Source organism: Carcharhinus amblyrhynchos, unplaced genomic scaffold (genome assembly GCF_965287045.1).
Source record: "Carcharhinus amblyrhynchos unplaced genomic scaffold, sCarAmb.v2.hapA scaffold_40, whole genome shotgun sequence".
NCBI classification, from domain to species: Eukaryota; Metazoa; Chordata; class Chondrichthyes; order Carcharhiniformes; family Carcharhinidae; genus Carcharhinus; species Carcharhinus amblyrhynchos.
The window spans coordinates 6,012,735-6,030,774 of NW_027649781.1; the positions used below are offsets into that span (position 1 = coordinate 6,012,735).

The window sequence follows — 18,040 nt, forward strand, 5'->3', positions numbered from 1 at the left end:
GAGGTAGAGAGATCAGTGTGGGTTGGAAATCAATGTCTTGTTTTATTGCAGAGATATTGTCTGTGATTATGGTGTAAAATGTTTCATATATCTGACAGTGTTGAGCATTGGGTATTATTGTTACTGCCTGGGCGTTAATCAGCTCCTGTGTGGAGAACAGGAAAGACAATCTGTCCTGGGGACATGGACTCCCCTTACACAGCCCAGAGGAATTTACTGACATTCATTTCAACACATGGAAAATCTGGGAAGCTTGTGTCATTGGCGACAATCCTCCCGCTGGATGGAATTCTCCTCGATTTTGGGAAATTCTCTCACCCATCATCAGCACTGCGGGTAGTTCTGTTTTCATCGTTAAAATCTGACCGGAGACAATCAGGAGTCAAATCATGCAGCAATTTTATACGTTAAAGTGTCGGAAAATGTGAATTCTCTCTGGGGATAGATATTCGGACCATTGTAACTTTCCAGGGTGACAAGGTGCGGAGCCCAGTGGCATTTTCTGACTGTCATTTCCGGCCAAAAAAATCTGGGAAGTTTCTGTCAGTTGTGTCAATCTCTCTACTTGACGGCTGCTCCTGTTCTTGTGAGCAATTCATTGCGGGTGCAGCCAGTTTCTGGGATGGGTTGAGACTCTGTGTGAACTCAAGTCTTTCATTGTTACAAAGCGCACCGCTGCCACCTGCTGACGGAATCACAGTGCTGCAGGGAAGCATTCCCCATTAAAAACGGCCCAAGAAATGGGGACTGTCTCTGAAGGTTCACAGATTCAAAGGACCAGTTAACCTCTTTCTGTGTTGTATCAGACTGGCATTGTTATTTATTCAGAACCTTGGATCTGATCAAATCCAAATTAACAAATCCCATTCAGTAAATCCCATTGTTTGATGAGATGTTCCCTGACTATTAGTGACAAAGATTATCAGGAGAATGTCACATTAATATTCACAATTCTGTGAGAAGGATTTACGCAGTAAAATTCTGCAATAACTGAATACATGCTGCTATATTTAGTTGGTTTAGAAACCCGCAATGAACATATTTAAGTATAAATTGTTGTGCTGATAGCGGGAGTAAACAACAGTAATCGTGGAGCACAAGTCTTTGGAGAACTCAGGAACTGAACAGGATCGCTGCAGGCCTGGTATCAAGACCCTGCCTTGTGTAAGTCAACTCCAATCTGCTGCACTCCCGGTTTGTCTGTTCATCTGATGAATATCGCAATGGGATTCATTCTGCCGGACGAAATGTTGGACACTGAGCTCTCCAAGGATTTCATTCAGACACCCCAGAGGATCACAGAGTCGCTCAACGCAATAAAATCAACTATGACCTCGATATGTTCCATCTAAGGTTCGTTCTGATATAATTATTATTCCTCATTCACTGAGATCACTGTTAACTGATTAACTATTTCTAAAAGGACATCGACAAGTCTCTCTTTCCAACAGCCGCTTATACACAGTTCTGGTAATGCAGTGTTCGTTGTTCCTGACAGGAATTAGGAATATTCCCATTCTGTCCTTTCCAGCCTTTCAGCCTCAGCATTGAATTCAGGAACTTCAGATTCTAACCACCGTTACCATTCTGCTGTAACCATTAACACTGCTCTGGAACCACCTTATGCTTCTTCACCAGTCCCATTCCCCATTCTCTTATACTTTGCACCGTTACACTTTCAGACATTTAACCTCTCCTGTCTTCCGCCATTTTATAGAGCTTTCCCCGTTGTTACTCTCCGTCCTTTTCCCTGACACTGTTCTTGCTGAGAAATTGTTTACTCTGTAAAATAGGAATGTTAGTAAGGTGTTGTTCATTTCCAGCCATTTCCCTCTGGCGCTCAGCACAAAGCCTAAGTACTCAGGCTCAGAACCTCCCGGCAATTCCTTCACCTCCGATCCCAGGTGGCTGTATTTGTGCCGTTTTAAGTCCCGCACAACTCAGTGCCTTGTATTCGTCTTCGTACCGCACTGTGACACCCACCACAGTAACTCTCTGATCGACCGTGCGTGTTGTGTCAGGTTTCCATAAGGAGCCGTCCTTGGCCACTAGTCTTGGCTCCTTGTAAGATGTTGAGCAGTACTTCCTGACATCTCGGTGTAGTTGTTGGAATCCCTTGCTGTGGTGTTTAATTTTTGCGTTCTTTACAAACGGGCAACAACCGAAATGTGGGCGATGGTTTTGTTTGCTGCCTCGCATCACTGATATGATTTGATACCGTTTGATATCTCCCCCTTGTTAGGGATGAACTTGTGGGATACAGCTTACTTCAAAAAAGTAAGTTGTTCATGAGACGAGATGGTTTCATTTGGAATGCTGTATTTATTTATCTGTCTGAGGTTTATTTGGGTGTTTCAGTTTGAAGGATGCTTGCGATTTCCTTATTGGTGTACCGGCATCCTGCAAATGTCGGCTCGAGTTCCCTCAGGAGTGTAACTTGCTCCGGGGTTCACTTACAGGCACAGATCCCCGGCTTAGAATTGACCTGAAGAGCTTCCAGGCGCTTCTGGTTGCGCAAAGCGACATGTATCTGCCTGTCGTGCTGGCTCAGCCCAGACCTGGTGGTGAAGCTGAGCTCGCACTCGCTGCTTTGGTATTCCCCGACTGTTACAGGTTACCTTTCTCCGCTACACTGAGGGCAGTGCCAGGCAATGGATTGATAGTCTCCTGTTTTACCGCAGAGCCAACACCTGGTTCTGATGTTTATAACCTGGGGCACTTTGGTCATGTGGATGTCGGAGAAGCCGATCGTGCGGAGGAGGGTGTTACAGGAGCCGCAGAACAACCCCATCAATGGGGGTAATGGGTGATCACCTCTCTGACTGTTGCTGGGTCATAATTCGGCTCGACAGTGACCCCTTCCATGAAGGTGGTCGTCTCGGATGTTTCTCCATTTGTGTCAATTGCCGCTCCATTGGCCGGAGTTCCCCTTCCCTTCTTGGAAACGCGATATTTCTTCTAAAAGGAGATTTGTGTTGTTACAAAGTTCGCATTTTCCGGTGGATGGGCCGTCCACTCTTCGATAACAGTGTCGACCGCCACTGGGTTGGCTGCCTCTCCTGCTCTGGGACCCGAACTCAGCTGCCAACAGGGCTGGTAGCAATGGGGGGGGGTCTCAAGATCTCCTCTTGGGTTGGAGTTACGGAAGATCTTGTTACTCGCTCCGGAGAGCTGGAACATGTGTGGCGGTGACATTGACATTTTGCACATTGCGCTGCTACAGACGCCACTGCGGGGAAAGTTGTTTATCCGGGACGGATCCCAGCCGCTCTGAACCATCAACAACGGGATTCCCATTCCTTGATACCATCTTGAGACTCAGCCTCTGATCCACGCAGATCGCGGCCGTCTCGTACTTTTCCCTCGTCGTTGAGTCTCTCAGTAGCGGATTACTGAGTTTCCCAGCGGGAGCCAACGGGGAGGAGCGACTGTCTCTGTGGTCGCTAAAAACAGGAGAAAACTCCACAGAGGCAGCTCGCCAGAATTCATTCTCCGGGGAAACCCGCCCAAGAGAGCCAGAGTTACTCCCGCCTGGGTTCGCGGGTTGTCTGGTATTCCAGCCAATATCGCAATGGGATTCCCTCTGCCGGGCAAAATGATGTGAGGGTCAACTCACTCTGCAAACTTCCTTGGACTCAACAGAGCGTCTCAGAGACACCGCACCAAAAAAATCAATCACAAGCCTCGTGTTTCCCACCTAAAATATTTCTTTATATTTTAAATCGTTGACTCGGGTCACTGTTAACTCCTGACTTTCGGTCTATTATAAAGGAATTGGAATTTCAGAGCAAAGAATTCTCACTGTAAATAGACAGAAGCGCGGTGGCACAGTGGTTAGCATTGCTGCCTCACAGCGCCAGGGATCCGGGTTCAATTCCAGCCTCGGGTAACTGCCTGTGTGGCGTTTGCACGTTCTCCTCGTGTCTGCGTGGGAATGCTCCAGTTTCCTCCCACAGTCCAGACGTATGCGGGTTAGGTTGATTGGCCCTGCTAATTGGCCCCTTGGTGTGTGATTGACAGGGTAAATACTTGGATAGGGCCTGCGTGGAATTGTTGCTGGTGAATGCTCGATGGGCCGAATAGCCTCATTCTGCACTGCAGGGATTCTGTGATTCTATTCAATGATCCTATAAAGGGCCTTGGTGAGTGGGCAGCTGTTATTAAGATGTGGAGATGCCGGCGTTGGACTGGGGTGGACACAGTAAGAAATCTCAGAACACCGGGTTAAACTCCAACAGGTTTATTTGGAATCACGAGCTTTCGGAGCGCTGCTCCTTCACCTGTTGGACTTTAACCTGGTGTTGTGAGACTTCTTACTGAGAAAGAAGACTTCCGGCATTCGACTAATACTTGTGAACACTACGGAACAAGTTAGTCAGTTTCCTGACTTTCCTCTATTGCGGTGGCGGTTCTGTTATGTTACGAGATATGGGGATTATTCTAACTCTGGCGTCCTTTCCCAATCCTTACCCCATTTCCTTATTCCTTCCGGCCTTGTCTGTGATTCTGTTGTTGGATAATTTTCTGTCGGTCAATAACACAGTTTTCACCTTGAATGACAGTGAAATTAATGGATCATCTCCCTGTCTGTTTCAGTGTTTTCTGAATGTTGTCTGTATTTGTGATGGGGACACGGGTTTGGGTGCGCGTGAGGTGTGAAGTGTGTCTGATTATGTATCCAGTTCCCGCAACAAATCTTTGCATTCAAATCACCTCCCTTGGCCTCGCTGCTCCCTATCTTTGTAAACTCCTCCAGCCCGATAACTTATTAAGATCTCTGAGCTGTTCCAATTCTGCCTCTTGTTAAACCCTGATTCTCTTTGCTCCATCATTGGTGGCTGTGTCTTCAGCTGTCCCGGCCCGAAGGCCGCGGTTCCACTAATACCTCCCGATCTCTCTCCCCTCCTTTAAGATACTCTTTAAATATTAAGATTGACGCCGTTTTTCGATATCTGGTAAATAGGTTTGTTTCGGTGGCTCAAATCAGCTTTTGACAATTACTTTAATAATTATTTTGTGGGCAGCATCAAGACTGTATTTAATTGAACCCTGGTTAATTCACCTGACGAAGAGGCAGTCCCCTCGAAAGCTTGTGAGTATATTATCAAATAAATAGGTTGGAATAAAACCTGGTGTTGTCAGACTTTTTACTAATCCACTGTAACCATGCCTTACACGTCAGATTGGGGATAATCTGATGATTTTTCCTGTGTTTTGAGCAGGAATGATCTGAACAGAGGAATAACCAGATGAAGAGCGCAATGTAACGTTGCAGTGTGGGTGTCAATCAGTGTGTGTGATGTGTGAATGGAGCTGGTGAATCAGTGACACTCAGGATCACAGAATGTGGTTGGAAAGCTGAATGAGCTGAATTTGGGACATTGTCTCTTTCTAAAGCCCGGGGCTCCGGGTCCTTTCCCGGGCTCCCCTCCCCCACGCGCTCTTTCCACCACGTGACGCTGTGCTGCGTCCAGCCCCTCCCCCTGTCCCCGCCTACGGTGCCTAATCCTCCAATCAGAGCCGCGCTTCATCCCGCGCTCTGACCTTGGGTGGGAGGACAGAGCGCGGCTGCTCCTCGCGCTCTGGGCGGAGCTTTTCCTCCCGCGCGCCCGCTTTCCCCCCTCAGCCGTCCAGAGCCGCATCATGGGCGCTCATTCAACTTCATATGAGTCCAACACCTTCTCATGGGATGTCTAGTTTCACTCCATTCCATGGCCTCCTGAGAGTTTGCATAGAGGCTGCCGTGAGATGCGGAGCCCAGTGCGTCTGGACGAAGCCGAACTGAACATCTCCCCCAGCCGGAGCAAAGACCTGAATTCCAGAGATGGAGTGAGAGTGACTGCCCTGAACATCATCACAGCATTTCACCCAGTGTGGCATCAAGGGGCCCCAGCGAAACACAACTCCATGGCAATCGGGGGGAAACTCTCCACTGGTTACAGTCTGGATTATTACTGCAGGAACATCAGCATCAAGCTGCTAAAGTCCCTGGTTCTGCAGACCCCAGTCGGGGGAACCATCCTTCCAGCACCTATCCTGTGTCAACCCCCTTTTCATTGAAACTCTGGGGAACAGATGCCGAGTGTATTTATTCTCATCTCACATGACAATCTTCAGTTCAAGTCAACTTTGAAAATGTGGATTTGATCCGATCTAAATGTCAGATGATATAAAAATCATAATGTGATCTCGCAGTGGAAAGAGACCATTCGGCTCATCCTGCCTGTGAATCTTCGAAAACTGCCCCCACTTCTTGGGCCGTTTTTAATGGGGAATTCTTTCCTGCAGAACTAAGATTCTGTCAGCAGGTGGCCGCGCTGCGCTTTGTAGGAATGAAAGGTTTGAGTTCACACACATGGCGGGATTTTCCAGCCCCCAAACCAGAAAATCACACCCAAGGTCAACGGACCTTTGAATGACTTCTGTCCACCCCCTCACCCCCATCCGCCAACGCCTCTACTTTCTCAGGAGGCAAAGGAATTTTGACGTGACCGCAGCAACTCTCAGTAATTTTTTCAGATGCACCATAGAAAGCACCCTTTCCCATATAGAACATAAGAACATAAGAAATAGGAGCAGGAGTAGGCCGTCTAGGCCTTCGAGCCTGCCTCGCCATTCAATAAGATCATGGCTGATCTGTCGTGGCTCAGTTCCACATTCCCGCCCTCTCCCCATAACCCTTAATCCCCTCGCTTATCAAAAACCCATCAACCCGTGTCTTAAAAATATTTAGCGAGGCAGCCTCCACCACTTCAACGGGCAGAGAATTCCAGAGATTCACCACCCTTTGAGTGAAGAAGTTCCTCCTCAACTCTGTTCTAAACCGCCCCCCACCTTTATCTTGAGGCTGTGCCCCCGAGTCCTACTGTCCTTTCTGAGCAGGAAGAGTCTCTCCACCTCTATCCTATCCATCCCATTCATCATCTTATGCGTCTCAATGAGATCTCCCCTCATTCTTCTAAACTCTAACGAGTACAAGCCTAGTTTATTCAGCCTCTCCTCATAGCTCAACCCCCTCAACTCCGGTATCAGCCTAGTAAACCTCCTCTGCACTCCCTCCAAGGCCAAAATATCCTTGCGTAAGTGCGGCGACCAAAACTGCGCACAGTACTCCAGCTGCGGCCTCACCAATGCTCTATCTCGCCGCAGCAAGACCTCCCTACTTTTATATTCAATCCCCCTCGCTATGAAGGCCAGCATCCCATTAGCCTTCCTGACCACCTGCTGCACCTGCAGGCTGGGTTTTTGCGACTCATGCACAAGGACCCCGAGGTCCCTCTGCACCGTCGCCTGTTGCAGTTTTTCGCCACGTAAGTAATAGTCCTTCCTACCATTATTCCTACCAAAGTGGACCACCTCGCACTTGCCAACATTAAATTCCATTTGCCATTTCCTGGCCCATTCGCCCAGCCTATCTCGATCCTTCTGCAGACTCTCCACACCCTCCGCGCAATTTGCCGTTCCACCAATCTTGGTGTCATCAGCAAATTTCGACACCATACACTCGGTTCCCTCCTCCAGATCAACTATATATCACAGCTTGGTATGGTTCCTGCTCTGACCAAAACTGCAAATAATTACAAAGGGTTGTGAACGTAGCCCAGTCCATCACGCAAATCACCTTCCTATCCATCGACTCTTCCCCCTGCCTCAGAAAAGCAGCCAGCATAATTACAGACCTCAAGCGGACTAGCACACTTGCTCCCAGAGCACGAGATTCAGGTTCGAATCCTGGTCAGGCTGCTTTTCAGCAGTAACATTCGCACTGCATGAAAGAAACTCTGTGAGCCCTCTCAGGTGGACCCACCCCACCCCCTCCTTCTGCTGCTCATTCCTTCTTTGAAGGAGACAACATCTGTGAGTAAAACACTTTCTTTGGCATCGCTTCTCGGCCTTTTGGCGAAGATCAAGTGTCGTATTTGTTCTGATCAGTTTAATATCTGATATGTCCCGTATCTGGGAACCATATATTAAATTGATTTTTGGAGCAGGGAGATGGAATAGGGGATTGCTCCGTTCACTCCCCGTATCGACCGGTAACTTCAAAAACAGCTCTTCCACCTTTATCTGTCGGGAAAAAAAGATACAACAATCAGAGATCACAACCAACCGACTCAAGAACAGCTTCTTCCCTGATGCCATCAAACATTTGACTTTGCATTAAGTTGAGCTTTCTCCACTCCCCAGCTCTGAGGCTGAATAAACGAGGCTTGTACTCGTTCGAGTTTAGAAGAATGAGGGGAGATCTCATTGAGACGTATAAGATGATGAATGGGATGGATAGGATAGAGGTGGAGAGACTTTTCCCGCTCAGAAAGGACAGTAGGACTCGGGGGCACAGCCTCAAGATAAAGGGGGGGGGGGGGGGTGCGGTTTAGAACAGAGTTGTGGAGGAACTTCTTCACTCAAAGGGTGGTGAATCTCTGGAATTCTCTGCCCGTTGAAGTGGTGGAGGCTGCCGCGCTAAATATTTTTAAGACGCGGGTTGATGGGTTTTTGATAAGCGAGGGGATTAAGGGTTGTGGAGAGAGGGCGGGAATGTGGAACTGAGACACGACACACCAGCCATGATCTTATTGAATGGCGGGGCGGGCTCGAGGGGCTAGTTGTCCTACTCCTGCTCCTATTTATATGTTTTTAAGTTCTTATGACATTCTGCACTCTCTCCGCTCCTTTTCTGTGGACGGTATGCGTTTTGTGTAGAGTGCGCAAGAAAGAATACTTTTTACTGGATGCTAATACGTGTGACAATAATGAACCAAATCAAATCAAAAACTCACTGCCGCTATGCCGCACAGAGGGACAAGAGATGCAGCCAATCACCTCCAACTTTCCGCAAACCCATCTCCCTTCAGATGAGTGACAGGCGCTCCGGTCATTCCACCTCCCCAATTGACAGAGGCCCCGATCCCGTGACACTGAATGACAGCGGGTACGACCAATCGGCTCCCTGGATTACCGGAACCCCGCCTCTCCCAGTCTGAGTGACAGCGGCGCTGATCAGCAGAACCAGCAGAGGTCAAGCCCTTGCGATTGTGCAGTAGCTTCAAAATAGATAGCCAGTGTACTCACACAGGGAGAAATCTCATACCTGAAGACTCAATGCAAACTTGATCTTCCATTGGATTGCGATGCCCCACTCAGAGGAACAGAATGGTCTAATCACTGATCTTAATTGACCACTGGAAATTCCCATCAGAAATTAGGTAAGCAGTTTGTTTCCTCTGTTCCTTGCCCAATATTTACACTGAAACAACATCATCAAACTTCATCATTATGCTGTTTCTGGGAGCTTGCTATTTGGAAATTGTTTTTTACATTTCCTGCATTACAGCAGTGATTGTTCCGCAAACACATTCATTGGTTCTGAAGGAATTTGCGTCACACTGTGGGAGTGAAGGCAGTTTTTAATGATTTCTCTGTGACCAGCAGGTGACTTGTCTTTCTCACTGCTGCTCGACTCTCCTTGCTCTCTCTCCTCCCCACTGAATATTCATGCATCCCACGGCCCCGAGTCACCAGAGTTGGGAGGAGGACTTCTTGTCTCCTGTTCCCTCCTCAGGAGCCACGGAACGTTTTCCCACACTGCAAACCAGTGGGAAACTGGACTATGATATTGTTCTTAACATCAGCTCGGAGACTGGATTGGGTCTCTGATCAAATTCACAGACTGAGCGGTGGGTTCACTGGTTCACTGCCTCACTGGAGTCACTCAAAAACTCAACCTCACTCAATCCAAACTGCCTTGTCACCCTCCCTATTCTAGATTTAAAGCTACACCTACTTCGATCTAGACTCTGGATGTTTGCAATCTCCCTTTCATTCTGAACCATGAATATTTCAGTAAGATCACCACACTCCCTCCTTTATCCAGCACAGATTCGCAGTTTCTACAGCCCCCTCCTCTTGATCAATGAGTCGAATTCTACCAAACCGAATATCTGCCGTTTAACATTTGCTCTCTAATATCTTTACCTCTTCCTGATAAAAGATGATAAAAACTACTTCCTAGAATGACAGACGAGACGAGACAGATCCCTTCACTGCTTTGACACACAGTGCTGATGGCTTGAGACACTTCCCCAGAGGAACCACAGAAAGAGAAATATGAAAGAGAAACCTCGGACATCCCTCCTATATCGCCCACCATGAACCTTATAGTTATGCCCCTTAATACCAGCTACATCCACCTGAGGAAATAGTCTCTGAACGTCCACTCTATCTATTCCCCTCATCATCTTATAAACCTTTCGTAAGTCGCCTCTCATCCTCCTCCACTCTTAAGAGAAAAGTCCCAGCTCCCTCAACCTTTCCTCGTAGGTTTTACCCTCCAAACCAGGCAGCATCCCGGTATATCTCCTCTGCACTCTCTCCAATGCTTCCACATCCTTCTTATAGTGAGGTGACCAGAACTGCACACAATGATCCAAATGTGGTCTCACCAAGGTCCTGTACAGTTGCAGCATAACCCCCACTACTCTTAAACTCAACACCCCCCCCACCACCATTAATAAACACTAACACACTATAGATCTTCTTTATGACTCTATCCACTTGAGTGGCAACCTTCAGAGATCTGTGGACATGAGCCCCAAGATCTCTTTGTTCATTCACATTCCTCAGAACCATGTCGTTGGCCTTATAAACCACATTCAAATTTGATCGACCAAAACGAATCACCTTGCACTTATCAGGGCTAAATGTCATCTGCCGTTTTTTTCGGCCCAGCTTTGCATCCTATCAATGTCTCTTTGCAGCCTACAACAGCCTTCCACCTCATACACTACTCCACCAATCTTGGTGTCATCAGCAAATTTATTGACCCAACCTTTAGCCCCCTCCTCCAAGTCATTGATAAAAATCACAAAAAGCAGAGGATTCAGCACTGATCCATGTGATATACCGCTGGTAACTGCCTTCCAGTCTGAAACTTTTCCATCTAACACCACCCTCTGTCTTCTATGACATAGCCAGTTACTTCTCCAAACGGCCAAATTTCCCTCTATCCCAGATCTCCTTCCTTTCTTCATGAGCTGACCATGGGGAGCCTTATCAAACACCTTGCTAAAATCCATGTATAAGACATCAACTGCTCTATCTTCGTCCACACATTAATTACCTCTTCAAAGAATTCAATCAAATTTGTGAGGCAAGACTTACCCATAACGAATCCGTGGTGACTATACTGGATTAAGCTGCATCTTTCCAAATGGCCATAAATCCTATCCCTCGGGACCTTTTCCATTGACTTCCCAACCACCAAAGTAAGGCTAACCGGCCTATAATTATCAGGGTCATTCTTATTCCCTTTCTTGAACAGAGGAACAATATTCGCCACTCTCCAGTCCTCTGGCACTATCCCCATAGATATTGAGGACCCAGAGATCAAAGCCAAAGGCTCGGCAATCTCATCCCTTGCCTCTCAAAGAATCCTAGGATATGTCCCATCTGGCCCAGGGGATTTATTGACCCTCAGGTTTTTCAGAATTGCCAATACATCTTCCCTCAGAACATCTACCTCCTCCAGCCTATCAGCCTGTATCATCCTCTCATCCTCAAAAACATGGTCCCTCTCCTTGGTGAACACTGAAGAAAAGTATGAGTTCATCGCCGCTGCTATCTCTTCTGACTCCATGGCCAGCCCTAACCTCATCCTGGTCATTCTTTTATTTCTCACATAAGAGTGAAAAGCCTTGGGGTTTTCCTTGATCCGCTCCACCAAGGATTTCTCATGCCTCCTCCTGGCTCTCCTAAGCCCTTTTTTAACCTCATTTTTTGCTACCTTGTAACCCTCAAGCGACCCAACTGAACTTTGTTTTCTCATCCTTACATACGATTCCTTTTTCCTCTTGAGAGGACATTCAACGTCTTTTGTGAACCATGGTTCCCTCATTTGGCCATTTCCTCCCTGCCTGACAGAGACATAACTATCAAGGACATGCAGTATTTGTTCCTTGAACAAGCTCCACTTTTCATTTATGCCTTTCCCTGACAGTTTCTGTTCCCAGTTTCTTATGCTCCCTAATTCTTGCCTAATCGCATCATAATTACCCTTCCTTCAATTACAAATGTTGTTCTGTCGTATGGCACTATCCCTCTCCATTGCAATAATGAAAGACACCGAATTGTGGTCACTATCTCCAAAGTCCTCTCCCACAAACAAATCTAACACTTGGTCTGGTTCGTTACCCAGTACCAAGTCCAATGTGGCCCCACCACTTGTCGGCCTATCCACATATTGTGACAGGAAACTCTCCTGCACACACTGTACAGAAACTGCCCAATCCGAACTATTCGACCTATAAAGGCTCCAATCAATATTTGGAAAGTTAAAGTCACCCACGACAACTACACTGTGATCTCCACACCTATCCATAATCTGTTTTGCAATTTCTTCCTCCACTTCTCTATTGATATTTGGGGGCCTACAGAAAACTCCTAAAAACGTGACCGCTCATTTCCGATTTCCAACTTCAGTCCATATTACCTGAGGAGGCAGATTCCCCTCGAACTGCCTTTCAGCAGCCGCTAAACTATACTTGATTAACAATGCTACTCCTCCTCCTCTTTTACCACCTTCCCTACTCTTACTGAAACATCTATACCCGGAACTTCCAACAACCATTCCTGTCCCTGTTCTAACCGTGTCTCCGTGATAGCCACAACATCGTAGCCCCAAGTCCCAATCCACGCTCCAAGTTCACCTATCTTATTCCGGGTGCTCCTTGCATTGAAGTAGACAAACTTCAGCCCACCTTCCTGTCTGCCTGTACACTCGTGCGACCTTGATACCCTCCTCAGTACCTCACTACACTCAACACTGGCTTCTGGACTACAGCTCGTTTTCCTATCCCCCTGACAAATTAGTTTAAATCCCCTCCAAAGAGCCGTGGCAAATTCCCTCCCAGGATATTGGTGCCCCACTGGTTCAGGTGCAAACCGTCCTGTTTGTACAGGTCTCACCTTCCCCAGAATGTGCTCCAATTATCCATGAAACCCTCCCTCCTACACCATCCCTGTAGCCAGGTGTTGATCTGCACTCTCTCCCTGTTCCTCAACTTGGTAGCACGTGGCACTGGCAACAAACCACAGATGAGAACATGGTTTGTCCTGACTCTCAGCTTCCACCCTAGCTCCCTAAATTCCTGTTTTAAATCCCCGTCCCTTCTCTTACCAAGTTGTTGGTACTGATATGTACCATGTGAACTGTTCCCTCTCCCCCTTAAGGATCCTGAAAACACGGCCTGAGAAGTCACGGACTCTGGCGCCCAGGAGGCAACATACCATCCATGAGTCTCTTTCGTTGCCACAGAACCTCCTATCTGTCCCTCTAACTTTCGAGTTCCCAATAACTATTGCTCTCCTGCTCCCCTCCCCCGCCCCCCACCCCCTTCCCTTCTGAGCCACAGGGACGGACTCAGTGCTGAAGATCCGGTCACCGCGGCTTACCACTGGTAGATCGTCCCCCTCAACAGTATCCAAAGCAGTAGGCTTGTTGCCGAGGGGAAAGACCACAGGGTATCCCTGTACTGACTGCTTCCTCCCAGCCCTTCTCACTGTCACCCATCTATCTTCATTCTTCGCAGTAACTACATCTCTCCTTTCCTCGCGCTAATCCAGCACGGAAAACCACAGGCTGTGAAGTTTGGCGATGGATCAGATTCATTTACAGGCAGGTAGAGGCAGAGAGATCAATGTGGATTGGAAATCAATGTCTTGTTTTATTGCAGAGATATTGTCTATGATTCTGGTGTAAAATGTTTCATATATCTGACAGTGTTGAACATTGGGTTTTATTGTTACTGCCTGGGTGTTAAACAGCTCCCTGTGTGGAGAACAGGAAAGATAATCTGTCCTGGGGGACATGGGCACCCCTTACACAGCCCAGCGGAATTTATTAACATTCATTTCAACACATGGAAGATCTGGGAAGTTATTGAATTTGGAATTTCTGTCATTCTGAGCGGATTAAATTCTCCTCAGTTTTGGAAAATGCCTTCACCCTCGGCAGCACCACGGAGAATTCTGCCATCATCGTTAAAATGTGAGCGAGGACTTTCGGCAGTCAAATCATGAAGTAATTTTTCACATCAAAGTGTCGGAGAAGTGTGGAATTCTCCCTCATCTCCGGATAGATATTGGGAATATTGTGATCTTCCAGAGTATCAAGTTGAGGTGCTCAGTGGAATATACTGACTTTAATTTCAACTCAAGGAAAAGCTGGAAGTTTCTGTCATTTGTGGCAACTCGGGGCTCCTGTCCTTGTCAGTAATTAATTCATTGCGGGTGCAGTAAGTTTCTGGGATGAGTTGAGATTTTGTGTGAATTCAATTTTTCACTGTTACAAAAGTGCACCGCTGCCACCTGCTGACAAAACTCATTCCACCAGGTAAACTCAAAACAACAGCCAGGATTTATCACTCCCTCCTTTGGCTCCGGGTACTGGGCATGTTCATATCATCAGCAATGTTTCCAAAGGATGGAAGGTGCCCATTGGGAACTTTCGTTCGGCAGGGGCCGGATTAACTTGGAGACAGAGGAGACAGTTTCAAGTGATGCTGGAAATCCTCTGACAACATCGGTCACCAAATGCAATTATGTATTAAAGATAGTCCACCAGTCAGGAATGTGATGGAATATGCTCCACTTTCTTGGCTGAATGCAGCTCCAAAAAGACCCCATATACCATCCAGGACAAAACAGACACTTGACTGGCACTTCATCCACAAACAGTCACTCCATCCACCATTCGTGCACAGTCGCAGCAGTGTGTACCGTCGACAAGATGCGCTGCAGAAATTCACCAAGGTTCCTTCAGCAACACCTTCCAATCCCATGACGACTACCACCTTGAAGGACAAGTGCAGCAGACACATGGGAAAGCTACCTGCTGGAGGTTCCTCTCCAAATCACTCAACATCCTGACTTGGAAATGCATCGCAGTTCCTTCACTTTCACTTGATGGAAATCATATCCTGGAACCCCCCTCCCGAACAGCACAGGGGTGTACCTCGCCTTCAGGGACTGCAGCCGTTCAAGAAGGCAGCTCACCACTTTCTCAAGGGGTATGAGGGATTAGAAATAAATACTGGTCTAAACAGAGGCATCCACATCCTATTAATCAATTAAAAATATAGTTAGGACTCAGGAAATGGAAATATGTTCCTAATTTGATTCATAGACAGAATTGAGATCATATTGTGCTCCTGAGTCAGCACAACTACCGTCCAACCTCTTTCCCCCTATACTTTTCTAAGTACGTTACGCTCTGAACTTTTTAATGCCTGCCATGTTTTTCTGTAGCCATGACTCTAGTCTCCATTCTATCCAATTCCCATATGATTGTCTCCAGTTCTCGTCTTAATACAGATTCTGATCCAGTGACTGAATTCAAAGATGGATTCCACATACCCCATAAATCCTCCAAATTGTCCTGTCACCGAGATACCAAAGACCAGATGTTGTGCTTCAAAGAATGATAATTTATGCCTACAAAATATCAAACTATTTCCCAGTACACAGACTTTTTGAGCAAACAAATCCTATCCACCCGAATAAACATGGTCCAGTCCTGGATGGAATTAACAGCAGCGATAATCGCACAATGCAAAACACAATCACTTGTAAATTCGGCGATACCTCTGCAGTTTGGATGAATAAGTGAATTTCATCTCAAATAGAGACAGGTGAACGGCTTCTCTCCGGTGTGAACTCTCTGATGTATCAACAGGTCGGAAAAACGAGTGACTCTCTTCCCACACACGGAGCAGTTGAATGGTCCCTCCCCAGTGTGAGTGCATTGGTGTCTGAAGTTGGCCACAAGGAACCACTAAGGTAACAATCTCCAGAATAGCCCCCGTGTATTTCTGAGTACGGAAAGGGCGTAGGGTAGATGGATGGTCGGCTGTAAAGACAGTGTAGCAAGTAGGCTTTGGAATCCGGGGAAATTTGAAACTTGTTCAGACCGGAAGGTTACAGACGACTAAGGTAAATATTGTGGGGCGATTTGGAAGTAACATTGAAGAGGGGCAAAATAAGGAATGTAAAGAGTTACGAGAGACTATGGTGTTAACATAGAAATAATGGCAATTAAAAGGGTTAAGTAAGCGAAAATGCAATAGCTTCTAAAATTGGGTTTTCTGTAAATGTCTGTGAACATGTGGAATGTGAGATATCCTCCCCACTGATTGTACCCGATCCCAAAATCATCCCTTTTACTATTCAACCAGCATGCTAACCAGATTTTGTTAATACATGTCCAAAACGTAAATGAGGAATATCTGCGATCATCAAAGCATAACTTTATATTGGCTATGTCTTTCCAGTTTTAAACAATTTCATTACTTGAATTTTAGTACTTGTTGCAAGGCAAAAATTGTATCAAACATTTGGATTTTCAATCATCTTCCAACCTTGACACCCTTTCCATGGCCTCATCACATTCACTGCGCATGCGCGGGTAGACTTCCAATTAGGGCGGGAGTCACACTGAACAATTCAATGAGCCATCATGGTTTCAATTCAGACCCTTTATTCTGGAACTCAACAACTCATTGGAGATTGGAAGAATGAAAGGGAATCTCGTTGAAATACATCGGATTCCAATGGGGCTTAACAGGGTAAATGCTGAGACGGTGTTTTCTCTCAAGGGAGAGTCCAGGACCAGAGGGAATTGTCTCAGAATAAAGCGGTGCTAATTTAAGACTAAGGTGAGGAGGATTTTTTTCCTCTGGGTGTTGTGAGTCTTTGATACTCCTTGCCGCAGAAAGCTGTGGGGCCAGAGTCGTTGCTTATATTTAAGGCTAAGAAAGATTCTTGATCATTAAAGTAATCATGGGTGATGGGGAAAGGGCGGGAAAGTGGACACTGAGGAATGTCGGGCCAACTATGATTCTATTGAGAGGCGGAGCAAGCTCAAGGAACTGAACAGCCCACTCCTGTTTCTATTTGTTATGGTCGAATTAGTTCCTGCAGCACCGAGGTTCCGTCAGCAGGTGGCAGCGGTGCGCTTTGTAACAATGAAAGACTTGAGTTCACACAGAGTCTCAACCCATCCCAGAAACTTATGCACCCGCATTACATCGCGATACCCCTCTGTTTGTGAGCAGTGTTGGAAGATAAAGCAGGTACTTCACACAGAGCAAGTTCTCGCAGATAAAAACAAATAAAATGAATTGCTAGTTAACCTCTTTGTATCGGCGCTGTTTGAGAGAGGAATCTTGGTCAGGACACAGCTTTAACTCTCCTGCTTCTCTTTACCGTGGCATTTAAACATAATTCAAAGCAGACAAGACCTTGGTCAACATCTCACCGAAAGATCAGCACATGTGTTGATTAGCACACGGAATTAACAGTCGGGGAATAGAGATGGATATCCAGCCTCTCGAGCCCTTGCGACTATTTAAATCAAGTTTGCATTGTCTGTACAGAATCGTGATGTTGTCGGTGGTGCAAAAGTTGGCGACATTGGAGAGACTAAACACAAATTGGGTGATATCTTTGCAGAACACCTTCGTCCTGTCCGTAAGCTTGACCCTGAGCTTCCAGTGCCTGTTATCATGAGCTATGAGGAGAGGCTGAGTAACCTAGGCTTGTACTCGTTAGAGTTTAGAAGAATGAGGGGAGATCTCATTGAGACGTATAAGATGATGAATGGGATGGATAGGATAGAGGTGGAGAGACTCTTCCCGCTCAGAAAGGACAGTAGGACCAGAGGGCACAGCCTCAAGATAAAGGGGGTGCGGTTTAGAACGGAGTTGAGGAAGAACTTCTTCACTCAAAGGGTGGTGAATCTCTGGAATTCTCTGCCCGTTGAAGTGGTGGAGGCTGCCTTGCTAAATATTTTTAAGACGCGGGTTGATAGGTTTTTGATAAGAGAGGGGATTAAGGGTTATGGGGAGAGGGCGGGAATGTGGAACTGAGATACGACAGATCAGCCATGATCTTATTGAATGGCGGGGCAGGCTCGAAGGGCTAGATGGCCTACTCCTGCTCCTATTTCTTATGTTCTTAATTGTCCGCCCCATTTCCTCTCTCACCT

The 18,040-nt window shown here is 46.7% G+C and overlaps 1 pseudogene; it reads left to right on the forward strand.

The window, feature by feature from the left end:
• Positions 1–7,880: 7,880 nt before the first annotated feature.
• LOC145335771 (U2 spliceosomal RNA) lies at positions 7,881–8,047 on the forward strand (annotated as a pseudogene).
• The last annotated feature ends 9,993 nt before the right edge of the window (positions 8,048–18,040 follow it).